General features: G+C 36.8%; 1 protein-coding gene across 2 annotated transcripts in view; it reads right to left on the bottom strand.

Moving 5' to 3' along the window:
* The window catches only part of nacc2 (NACC family member 2), a 43,725-nt gene extending 30,963 nt beyond the window's left edge, over positions 1-12,762 (bottom strand). The window contains exons 1-2 of one of the 2 annotated variants that reach the window (XM_081367019.1): positions 12,578-12,704; positions 11,841-11,873 (exon numbers count right to left, since the gene is read on the bottom strand). The gene's annotated coding sequence lies outside the window, so the exon portion shown is untranslated. Of the gene's footprint in view, positions 1-11,840; positions 11,874-12,577 lie in introns of both variants that reach the window. The other variant, XM_081367018.1, reaches the window with a different exon arrangement.
* Between the last annotated feature and the right edge of the window lie 898 nt (positions 12,763-13,660).

Here is a 13,660-nt window from a genome sequence, read left to right as displayed (position 1 = left end):
AGTCGAGCATCACTTCTGTGCTATTGCTCACACTCGAACAAACCCTTAAAGAGACCGTTCACCCGAACCTGAAGACCGTGTCATCATGACTCTCCCTCGTGTCGCTCGTGTCTTTGAAACACAAATGATGATATTCATAAGGAAACCAGAGAGCTTTCTGTTCATCCATCGACAGTCCATTTACCTCACACTCGGACGCTTCAAAACAGTCATAAAAGATTGTTACATAAATCGACATTGATCAGTGAATGTGTATAAAAGCACTTTATATGGTAAACAGAAACTCAACCGTACGTGCCTGACGTGGGAGAACAAGCAAGCGATCGTGATAAATAAATAAATAAATAAATAAATGTAAAATAAAAAGGTAAATAAAAATAAAATATTAATACATTAATTAAATAATTTTAAATATATATATATATTTTTTATTTCAAATTAAATAATTTTAATTATTAGAAAAAAAATGTAAAAATAAATAAATAAAAATTATAAATATAAAAAATTATAAAAAAGGATTAATAATTAAATAATTTTAAATACTTTTATTTTTATAAAAGTACTAATAATTTGAATAATTTGAATTTTAAATTATAAAAAAAAAATGAAATAAATAATCATAAGTGAAACTCTGATTGGATGCTTCTGTGTGTGGTCTATGGTAAATCTGAAATCAATAGTGAATTCATAAAAGTCTCAGTGTTGGTCGATGACTGTCTGTCCAGAAAACACCAGAGAAGAGAGTGCAAACACTCTTCAGAACCAGAGAATGTAGAAGTACGAAGCACACACACATCAGGAAACAGAGCAGAATGCCGTTTATCTGCTATTTAATGTCTCAAACACACACGTCAAACGTTCTGAGAGACTCAGCGTCTGGTTCTAGGTTATTTCCAGGATGACTGGTGTGTGTAAAGCACGACGTTATATCCTTCTCTGCAGACACGGGTCGATACTGTGGAAGTGTGAGCGGGGATTTCAGCGCAGAAACAGTCCAGATAACACACAACATGAACACACCGAGTCCGTGAGTTTCCCTCCGCAGACCTTCAGATCCTCACGTGTTTAAGTCGCTATTGTGCTGTTTCTGAAGGAGCCTCCTACTATATGTTTACATGCATTCAAGCTCACACTGCAAACAATGCTCTTCTTACTCAGTGTTTTTGTCTTGTTTCCAGTCCAAATATCTAAAAATTCTTAAATCAAGATGCATTTATTTACTAAAGTAGTAAAATGATATTATGTCTTGTTTTCTAAAAAAAATGAAGTGAGTTTTTGCTTAAAACAAGCAAAATTATCTACTAATGGGGTCAGAAAAATAATATTGTTTCTGTTTGAATTAAGATTATTTTTCTGACACCATCGGCAGATCTTTTAGTTTTTTTAAAGCAACAAATCACTTAATTTTGCTTAATTCCCCCGGAAAACAAGACATAATATCGTATGTCATTTTACTCATCTAGTAAATGCATCTTGATTTAAGAATTTGTAGATATTTGGACTGGAAACAAGACACAAATATTATGTAAGAAAAGCATATTTTGCAGTGATAAAACACTAATGTCCTCATAATCTGCACTGCAGCGTCAGCTCTTTCCTCTCAGTGTCTGAAACGCTTCCATCGAGGATTCAGTCTCTCTAAGCCCCGCCTCTCTGAGAGCTGCTCTGCTGTGATTGGTCAGACAGCAAACGCTCATTATCATATCTGAATCTCCGCTCTTGATCTCAGTGATACGAACAGTGACGATGGCGTGGGTTTTACCGTATCAATCTCAGAAAACAGCGTCTTCTCGACACGAACAACACAAACCAAACTCTTCCAGTCTCAGATACACTACAGTGTTTGAGGGCGGGGCTAAGAGACGCTGCTCAGCCAATCAAGACCAGAGGCGGGCATTATGCAAATGAGTTACAACCCAAAAAAAAAAAAAAAAACTCTCCACTTTATCTGCACTTATCTGTGCATTTTACACTCACAAACAGCTTTAATACACACTACATGAAAGAGAATTTCCGAAACACCATAATCCAATCCAACACAATTAAGGCAAGCCCGTCTCTAGACGCCTCACGAATGACTCAAACAATTATCTTGACTAAAGCAGCGCAATAATGATTTCATCTCATCATTATCCGGTAATAGAGAACTGAAAACATGCAAAGCTAAAAACACTCATGATCTGACCCAGCATCATCATCATCAGCATCACACACACACACACACACACACACACACACACACACACACACACACACACACACAGATGAACACGTCAGCTCACAGTGTGTTCAGTGAAAGCGTGAGTGAATAGAGTAAAACTCTCTGCTGAGTAAGTACACATATGAGTCAGAGACTAACAGCTCCAACGGCCACAACGAAAACCAGCTGTGTGTGTGTGTGTGTGTGTGTGTGTGTGACAGAAGTGGAAAGAGTACCTGGAAACCATACTTGAGTAAAAGTACAGATACCTTACAGCAAAAATGACTCCATTACAAGTTACAAGTCACCAATATCAATACGACTGGAGTAAAGTCTTCGAGGATCTGAGTTCAGCAGAACGTCAGTATTTCACTCGTACTGAACGAAGACTCAAAGATGAACTAGTCCTCGACATGCCAGTGGAAAACAAGAAACAGTTGATTTATGAGAAATCATGTTTATTTTCTAAAATCAAAATAAAACTGAACTCCTCAATATTGCAATAAATCAAGGTCGACACAACAGCCTCTGAGACGTCAACTCTCAAAGCAAACCAATATCCTTCAAAAAAAAGTCTCTTCAATATAAAAGATAAATAAAATAATGTTAAGTAAAATGAAATAGTCAACGCCCTGTAAATGGATGATATCACTTCTTTATATAGCAGCAATAAAACTGCAGAAGAAAAAGTGCCATGCAAAATGTAACGAGTAATTTCATTACTCTTCACAAATGTAGTCAAGTAGAGAGTAAAAGTTGCTAATATCTCTGATACTCAGTAAAACTACAAAGTAGCCTAAAATATACAGTAATTACATTTACTCAAATACTTTACACAAATGGTGTCGGAAAAAAATGACACCAAAATCACCAAAAATCAGAGAGAGAGAAATGAATAAAAAGTGTTGCATCAAGGATCTTTTATTCCCAGTTTAAATAACCATTTAGTTTTTCATGCCAGTAAAATAATCAATGAACTCTCGATTCTCTAATGCACAAAAAGCAATTAACTACTTCATAAACAGAATATGACACGATGCGTTTTACCCAAACGCAAATTGTTTGCTTTCTATTAATTGGCATTAACATTAATATCAACAATTATTTTTGTCATAATCTTGGAAATGAGTTCCTGTTTTTATTTAACAATTTATAAAGGCTTATATTATATGAGCGGAGATAAATGACATTAATCTCATAATACCATAAAGCAGATGTTGTTTAAATACATGTATGCCACATTTGAGCAGCATTAAATGAGTGTAAATACATACAGACTGTCAGGTAAAAACTCAATGAAATATTAACCATCTTCAGCGTTTCATCTGGACTGCAGAGAGTTCATTGCTCATCCACACACATATAATAATAATTAAACAAACAGCTTTCACACTGAACTGAGATGATTGTTAGTTCTGTGAAGTACTCATGTAACCCGTTATTGATCATTATCAGTCCGCAAAAACATTAACGAGCCTGGAGGTAAGCTGGGTTTGCACTGGATCATGGATGAAGACAGTAGGACAGGAGAAAGACGGGACGTTCCCTGAGATTTTCCAGACGTTCTCCTGGAGCTCAACCAAAGATCTGGATCACAGCAGGAGTGCACAAGATCCAGAAGACCAGGAGAACAAGAATGTGCCAGTCATAGTAAAAGAGATAATTCATAATAATATTGAAGATCTATAAAGCTGAGCATTACACTTTAGATTCTGCTGAGGGGACGTAGGACTGATATTGATTGTAAGAAAGTGTGTGTGATGATGTTTGCCCATGCAGATATAAACTCATAATCCGGAAGAAAAGTCAGAATTTCATGTTTTAAACACAGAATTCCGAAAAAAGTGAGAATTGTGAGATATAAACACAGAATTCCAGGGAAAATAGTCGGAATTCTGGGCTTTAAACTAGGAATTCCGGGAAAAAAGTCAGAATTCAGGGGGGGAAAAGGCAGATTTCCAGGCATTAAACTCAGAAATCCGGGGAAAAAAATCTGAATTAAGAGATATAAACACAGAATTCCAGGGAAAATAGTCAGAATTGCAAGATTTAAACTCAGAATTCTGGAAAAAAGTAAGAATTGTGAGATATAAACACAGAATTCCAGGGAAAATAGTCGGTATTGCGAGATTTAAACTTAGAATTCTAGGGGAAAAAGTCTGAATTGCTAAATTTAAACTCAGAATTCTGGAAAAAAGTAAGAATTGTGAGATATAAACACAGAATTCCAGGGAAAATAGTTGGAATTGCAAGATTTAAACTCAGAATTCTGGAAAACTGTAAGAATTGTGAGATTTAAACACAGAATTCCAGGGAAAATAGTCGGAATTGCGAGATTTAAACTCAGAATTCTAGGGAAAAAAGTCTGAATTGCTAAATTTAAACTCATAATTCTGGAAAAAAGTAAGAATTGTGAGATATAAACACAGAATTCCTGGGAAAATAGTTGGAATTGCGAGATTTAAACTCAGAATTCTAGGGAAAAAAGTCTGAATTGCTAAATTTAAACTCATAATTCTGGAAAAAAAGTAATGATTGTGAGATATTAACAGAATTCCAGGGAAAAAAGTCGGAATTGCGAGATTTCAACACAGAATTCCAGAGAAAATAGTTGGAATTGCGAGATTTCAACTCAGAATTCTATGGAAAAAAGTCAGAATTGCAAGATTTAAACTCAGAATTCTGAGAAAAGTAAGAATTATGAGATATAAACAGAATTCCAGGGAAAATAGTCGGAATTGCGAGATTTCAACAAAGAATTTCAGGGAAAAGAGTCGGAATTGTGAGATTTCAACACAGAACTCCAGGGAAAAAAGTCGGAAAATAGTCGGAATTGCGAGATTTCAACTCAGAATTCTATGGAAAAAAAGTCAGAATTGCAAGATTTAAACTCAGAATTCTGAGAAAAGTAAGAATTGTGAGATATAAACACAGAATTCCAGGGAAAAAAGACGGAATTGCGAGATTTAAACTCAGAATTCTGAAAAAAGTAAGAATTGTGAGATATAGACACAGAATTCCAGGGAAAAAAGATGGAATTGCGAGATTTAAACTCAGAATTCTGAAAAAAGTAAGAATTGTGAGATATAGACACAGAATTCCAGGGAAAATAGTTGGAATTGCGAGATTTAAACTCAGAATTCTGAAAAAAGTAAGAATTGTGAGATATAAACACAGAATTCCAGGGAAAAATGTCAGAAATGCAAGATTTATACTCAGAATTCTGGGGGGAAAAAGTCAGAATTCCAGGATTTAAACTCACAATTCCGGAAAGTGAGTATTGCAAGATTTAAACTCAAAATCCCGAAAAAAAGTCTGAATTGTGAGATAAAAAGTCACGATTACCTATTTTACTTTTTTACTCCATGACAGAAACCATCCTTCACAGTTTTCCCCGTGCACTATACGCCACAGAAGAGACATAATGTGCATCTGTGGGATTTTTCCACTTGTTTTCTGGTCCAGCAGGTGAAAATGTTGAATAAAGAAGCAACACACCTCTCCTCACTGAGGAATCATTCATAATGATGTTTAATAAATGCTTGACCCACTAATAAAAGGGTCACTTTGCTATTACACTGTGAGGATTCCTCACGTCAACTATGATGAAAAACTCCTATGTAAACAAATGAAGAACAATCGTTAGCATTCTAGTTTTAGCGACTGTGTCTGCATTTAGCATGCACGTGTTTTAACGTGTATCAAACACAGAAACAGATCCCAGCTCAAACTGTCCTGAACAACAGTGAGCTCTCCTGCTGGAATTATACAATATACACACACAGTCATTCATGTGGAATTATTCACAGACACACACACACACACATCCATACCATGTGATCATGCCAGGCATTATGCCAAAGGCCAGTCATGTCACTTACCAGAAATCACAAAGACACAGAGGGGGAGGGAGAGACAGAGAAAACCTTTTAATTTAACAAACTATCAAACCTCCGGCACAAGTTCAACCCTGAATCACACACTCCGAGTCCGTGCCACATTCCTATCATATCGTGGGTTTAATACGTCCATAAAAACACACGTATTGTTCTTTTTTCGCAGCCTTGATCTCCTTCATCCCATATTTCCCTTATGAAAAGTACACAGAAATACAATTAAGCATCAACAGTTTTCCGTGAACAGTATGTGGACACTGTTTACACAACATTACATCATTACACCCACATTTCATCCCAATGTCTGACCGAACAGGTTAATAGAGGGACTGTAAAAGCTCTGGGTCGGTGAGATATTAATAGCCTTATTCATCAAGGACGCATTAAATTGATCAAAAGTGACTTTTATTATGTTACAAAAGATTCTACTTTAAATCAATGCTGTTCTTTTGAACTTTCTATTCATTAAAGAATCCTGAAAAGTCAAATGTATGACGGTTTCCACACAAATACGAAACATAAATGTGTTCAAATCAGCACATGATCCTTCACAAATCATAATTTTGACCTACATTGTATAAGTTTGGGGAAAGTATGATTTTTTTTTAAAGAAATTAATATTTTTATACATTAAGGACACATTACATTGATGAAAAGTTACAGTTAAGACACTTATAATGTTCCAAAATATTTCAATTTCAATTAAACGCTGTTCTTTTGAACTTATCAAAGGGTTTCCACAAAAATATGAATGTTTTTTAACATTGATAATAATCATAAATGTTTCTTGAGCATCAAATCATCATATTAGAGTGATTTCTGAAGGATCATGTGACACTGAAGACTGGAGTAATAAAGAAATGATCACAGGAATAAATGACACATTACTGTATATTCACATAGAAAACAGATGATTTACATTATAATAATATTTCACTGTTTTACAGTATTTTTGATCAAATAAACGCAGCCTGGCCGAGCAGAAGAGACTGAAACATGAAATCATCTTACCGACACCAAATGTTTAAATGGTGTGTGTGTGTGTGTGTGTGTGTGTGTGTGTGTGTGTGTGCGTGAAAAGCAACTGCATTTGATTTGAATTGAAATTTGAATGCAGAGGATCAGAGTCCAGGCGTCAGAAACAGCGACAGGTGCGTCGTTTCTATTAATAATGCCAGTGGGAGTTTAGTGACTGTAAACAACATGGACTACATGCTATCTGAACCCTAACCCTGGAGCGTCGCAGGACTGGCACAACACAGGACTTCACTGATCTCGGCCTCTTCAACTCTGTCATGGGACAAAAATGCTTTTGTTTTTACAGGAATAATACTGTTCAGAAGAACACCGGCTGAGAATAATGCAGTGTGGTTCATCATATTTGAGAGCTGGGGTTGTTCTTCGTTTCTTGCATCCATTTGAAAAATTACACGGTTGGCAGAAAACTATTTTTCTCATGCCATGGATTATAAAAATGTGTATATATGACATTAACACCCACCAACACGCCAGATTTCAAATATAATACATGCATTTTTCAATTGTTGTTTTTTAAAAAGGCATCTGAAATAATAAACTATAAGTGCAATGAAGTATTGTCAAAAATATAGATTTTTCTATACATATTGACACGGAAATATCTGAAATTGACTTATTCCTGCAGATTTTGACCTCACACACATAAAGCCTCTTCTCAGGACTAAATTGAGTTATTTTTGCAGCTTATTGCACTTTAACTGTTAAATACACACAAAATAATGTCAAAATGAATGTCCAGTCTGAAGATTTTAGCCGATACCGATAATTCTTTATATTTGCAAGCCGATAACCGATATATTGGCTGATAAATATACATCCAAATTTTTATATAAATGCATATAAAAAAAACATTAAAATTCATGTCACAAACACACAATTATAATGTTCTCATTAATAATTTTATGTAGCTTATATGACTGCATGTGTTGCACTAAACTGTATTTTCCTTTTTGAAGTGATTTCAATCATTTTATTATATCATGTCAAATACATTATGTTAATTACATTATGTCTGGAATCCATATAGGCTAAAATATCAAGTTGCAGTCACATTTAGCTAAAAGAGTGCAGAAGAGACCCATAGTGTAGAGATGTATGAAGCACAGAACACAGAAGTCACTGTTAAACCCAGTCAATCTGTGTGAGCATTTGAACTTGAGCAACATCATATGTGACCCTGGATCACGTCACCAGTCACGAGTCGCACGGGTATCTCTGTGGCAATAGCCAACAACATTGGCATTTTTCTTTTATGCCAAAAATCATTAGGATACTAAGTAAAGATCATGTTCCATGAAGATATTTTGTAAATTTCCTTCCATAAATATATAAAACATTTATTTCTGTGAGTGAATGAACATAAATGAACAACTTTAAAGGAGATTTTCTCAATGTTTCGATTTTTTTGCTCCCTCAGATTCCAGATTTTCAATCACATATGTATTCAAGAAGTCTGTGGATCCGTACACTATAGAACAAATCCCAGCACGTCTCGAGAGTCCCTGCATGGGCCGAGATCTCATTACTGATGTTCAGAGCGAGCTCATTGTGTTCAGATAAGGCCCTCAGCGAAGGGGCCCGTCAGGGTTCGGCCCCGAGACACCCAGCAAACCCCGACTGCCCCTTCAGCCCCATGAGGAATGTGTGGATGAGCGAGGCCCCGGGAAGGCAAATCAGGACACGGTGCAAAAATACAGCTGTGCGCGTCATCGGGCCCTGGACCCCGGCCAAACCAAAGACAGCGCTGTTACAGGCATGCACTGAGACACACACACGGAGAAACACGGCCTTGTGCGCTGCGAGAGAACGCTCCATGCACACAGGACCACAGAAAGCGGCTTTAAAAACAGGGGGTCATGACCCAAAGATGGACACACAGACAGGAAAAATAGCACTAAATGTCAAGTCAAGTCGAGTCTCCTGCATTTATACAGCGCTTTAACAATATAGAGTTTCACAGCAGCTTTACAGTGATAACAGGAGATTACAGTAACAGAGAGTGTTTGGGCTTCACAGCAGATCTAGAGTAAAGTTATTGTCCAGATAAAGTTAGTTTTGATTGATTCACGTCCGTTGCAGAGATCATAAGTTAATGCATAATAATAAACAATATAAAGTCTTGCATTTATCCAAAGCGACTTACAAAAGAGCCAGGTTTAGAGGAGAACACAATGCGTAATAATAGGGCTGCACAATTAATCGAATTTGTAATCGCGATAACAATTATGTAATCATTCAAAGGCGCAATTACAAAAAAAAACAAAAAAGTCCACTTACATTATTCTGTGTGTTTATGATGTGTTTTGTTTCTTTCTACAGCTTATCTTAAGGGGTTTTCCCCCCATTGTTTTAATTTTAGTATAACATAATACAATGCATATTTTTACTTTGGTTTCTTTAAATAAAATAAAATATATTTGACATTTGAGGTTTAATGATATAGAAAAGCAATAAAAGTTTCTCAGGAAGAGTGTTATCAGCTTGTTAATTTTGATATAACAATATGTCACTTCAAACAATGGCTAAAAGCTATTCGAAACATAATTCAATGTAAACTGTGATAATCGTAATTACAATTTCAAGGCAATAATCGACAATTATGATTTTTGTCATGATCTTGCAGCCCTACATCATTAAAAACAATGCAACTAACCATATGGTCATGAATTTATCCAGAGCAACTTACGAAAGAGGAACATCCAAAGCCAGGTTTACTAGAGGTGAGAAGAGGAGAAATCCCTTATCGAAAAACCACACGCACAAAAACACATGCGGTCACATATTCTGCACATGGGAACTGTTCTAAACCACATGTTTCCCATGTGCAAAGTGTGTGATCACATGAGGAAAACGAGGGAAATTCATGTGGTTTTTCTTTATTTTGTTGATGCATAGTGAACAAACAGACTCGTCACATCGCAGAAGAGAGGAGAACACACTTCCCATGTCCTCAGTTGTCCATGCCAAAGAGTTTGCAATCAAACTCTCGTGTATTAATCTGCCTTTACGTAGAAGCTCGTCTAATCACAGGCCTCGTTCTGGACAATGAAATTCCAGGAAGTACTTTTTGGTGTTCAAGGACTTCATTCAGAGATCTCACTTATCAAACAATATCTTTATTATCTTTCAAATTCAGAAAAAGGTTAATAGATAAAGAAACTAATAAAACAAAATGGTACAGATAAAGTGCAGCAGATGCAATGACTGCGGAAACTTTCTTTAACCATTGAAAGATATCAGTTTCTTTTTTCAAACTGATTTTTCTCAGATGAATATATGATTGACATGAAGAATGAAAGCTGTATCATATACTTGGATATTTATTTATGAGCAATATCACACTCTCAGCCATGTGAAGTGGCTCTATATCTATATCAGACGGGCTACAGCGTTCATTCTGTGAGAAAAGATTGTTTTATTGATAAAATTAAACACTAATTTCACATATATTGTCTTTCAATAATTCAAGCGCTTTTCTTAAATACTGTATGTCTGTTTTCAAGAGTTTTCCAGGACTTACATTTCAAAAAGTCAAATTCAAGTACTTGTATGAACCCTGTAATTAGACAAATGCCAACATGGGCATGTTTGGTGATATGCCCTCATACTCAAAAGCCATCAACAAAACTACAGAAGGTCACAGAAAACACACTCTTTAATACAGGTTCACTTTGTGTGAGACCACAGAGCAAAATCATCATCGATATTCAAGAGAAACCAACATGGCCAATGACACGTGGGCCTAAACCGAATTAAAATATTCCGATAGCTTGAAATAGCAACAATAAATTACATTTTGCAAAGGCTGTAAGACTTATTTAAGATTCAGCCACTGGAAAAAAAGCAGTGCTGTACATTCATATTCATATTCAGCACATTTGCAGGAACAGCTGGTGTGAGTTTTACCGTGGTGTGAAGAAGCCCTGTGGCTCTACCACAGTTCAAAACTCTCTCAAAACCTCCTCACACGAGGAGAAACACGGAAAAGCAGACGTTAGGCTTCACTCAATGCAGAATATGACACTATTCTGCTGAAATGACTCACTGTGCACACATAAAATATTTGTTAGATATTATCAAGACGGAGAGAGCCATCGTATTCAGGAAATGCCATGGATCACATGTTAGTTTCATAGGAAAGGAGGCATTGTGCACAGTCACATGTCTTGGAAACCAGACAGCAGCATGCAAGAGTCACACACACACACTCACTCACACACACACACACTTCATGTGGCTATACACTCTCTCCTCTGACCAAACTTCCTTTCTCTAATTTAGTCATCTTCTGAATAATCTTAAAGCAACAAACCCTCAAATCTAAAGCTCAGCACAAGTCTGGTCTGAACACACGATGAACAAACTCGCCTTATCAATCTGTCTCAAACCGTTAGCTGGAAAGAACACACACACACACACACACACACACACACACACACACACACACACAGTGTAATCACCATGGGAAAATCTTGGGAAAAGTTGTGAAAAATATGATACACCGGTGTTTCACCAGATGAGAAGTTTATCTATGCATCATCTTTTTACTCTTTTGATTCATTTTATAAGTGAATCATAAATCTCTTTTAATTTATTTTATAACTTTTAATTTCCCCTTGCTTTTATTCTGTGATTATTTTAATCATTTTCTGTAAAGCACTTTGAATTGCCATAGTGTATGAGATGTGCTGTATAAATAAACTTGCCTTGCGTTAGCTGGTTTATGTCCGGCCCATGCCCTGTTCAAGAGTTAAAAATGACATCCGGTTTCAATGAACACTGAAATCCACAGCTGAGGATTCAAGCCACAATCAACTTCATTTATGAATAAAAGTATTTCTGCAACCAGAGATTCGGTCATAGCATAAAACACAGAATTTAGCTGTGGCACTTCAATCTGTGTATGACAATCTTTCTTTCCAATATTCAAGAACTTCCAGTTCCTTCTAAGAATATCATTGCACATGCCCCCAAAAACTGCATAAGAGCATTTTCAGATTGTCATACATGTTAAAAACCAGTAGTTGACAGACACAGCTTTGCAAAAGTAAATGTTCTGCTCTGAGTTTTAACAGTGTTTGATTTTCTGCAGTGAGTGACCATCATCATAATCATCATTCTGCATTAAATCACTAATAAACTCAAACACACACACGTACACAACGCACACACACACGTTTCACAATATGCTCGCAAAACACATTCCACCTGCATTCCTTCACTGCCACAGTTTATTTATCTTTTAAACAAGTTTCATCAGCCTGAACGTGAGACATTGCGATTAAGAAAGCAAGCCCAAGTTTCAGTGAAATCGGATCCCCATCAGAGTAATGCAGCTGTATACTCTGAATCATAGAATATATGGAGTAGAAATATAAATATGGCCCCATATGCGTCATGCAGTCAGAGCTCAAACATGCTGCGTGTCAGATCTGATATTTACCCGGAGACTCTCTCCTTCAGTCGGGCTGTTCCTCTGGATGTGAAGAGTTTCCAGCGGGTCCGCGTGTGTGTGTGTGTGTGTGCGTGTGTTCAGACAGACCCTCCTCACCTCCACTGCTGTCTGTCTGTCTGTCTGTCTACAACAACAGCGATCTGCCCATCTCTCTCTCTCTCTCTCTCTCTCTCTCTCTCTCTCAGTTCAGGAAGTGATTTCGCGTTCAGTCTGACATCATTCTCCAGCGCTTTCAGGAGTTTTTAAAGACACAGTCGGACCGTCCCGTACAGTTCATTTCTAATGAACAATGCCTCAGAAGTAACAGTTAAAGGATAATGTACAGGCTAATGGGTATTATCGAAAAATAAGCTCTGGGTAATCTCCCCTGGTGCGAGTGAGATTACTTTAAAGACCCCATGAAATCAAAATGTAATTTTTTGGCTTTTAGATAGATAGATTTCTTTATTGTCATTATATGTTAGTTTTACTGTTAACAAGTGTTCTCCAAAACGACAAAATTCACATTTAGAAAATATAAGCATTCAAAACTGGGTCAGGGATTTTGATGACATCACTCTGCACTGTCCAATCAAAGCTCTCAATAATCAGAAGCTCCGCCCCCTACATTATTAACATACGCTGAAGCTGTGGCTGAAATAGGTCACTTGTTCACACATTTACTATTTTCTACATGGTGAATGGCATCTGGTGCACTATATAGGGGACAGGGAACGATTCAGAAAGTGTAAATATGCTTTCCATCGGGGCGAATGAAGTCTGGTTTCACGTTAATGTCCCGTGAACCGCCGCAGCTCCGGTCCAGAGACACAAAACACAGAGCGGATCATGTGATCGAGTCGCCGCAGAACAGAAAACACATCGTACTCATTTGAATTCTGCCAGAATAATATTTTAAAGTGATATGGAGGAGATTAGGAGCGAAACTGCAGCTTTACCGAGCTCAACGGCTCTGAGATATAAACCAAACGCTATTGGCTATTTTTTAAAGGGGGAGGGGCTACTCCATATGCCCCGCCCTGTTTTCCTGTTTCAGTGGAAATTACTCAATAATGCTGAGCGTTTCAAGGC

The sequence above is a fragment of the Scardinius erythrophthalmus genome (genome assembly GCF_964197995.2).
Source record: "Scardinius erythrophthalmus genome assembly, chromosome: 5".
NCBI classification, from domain to species: domain Eukaryota; kingdom Metazoa; phylum Chordata; class Actinopteri; order Cypriniformes; family Leuciscidae; genus Scardinius; species Scardinius erythrophthalmus.
The sequence above is the reverse complement of the archived record's forward strand: the minus strand, read 5'-3'. Positions and strand labels throughout refer to the sequence as shown.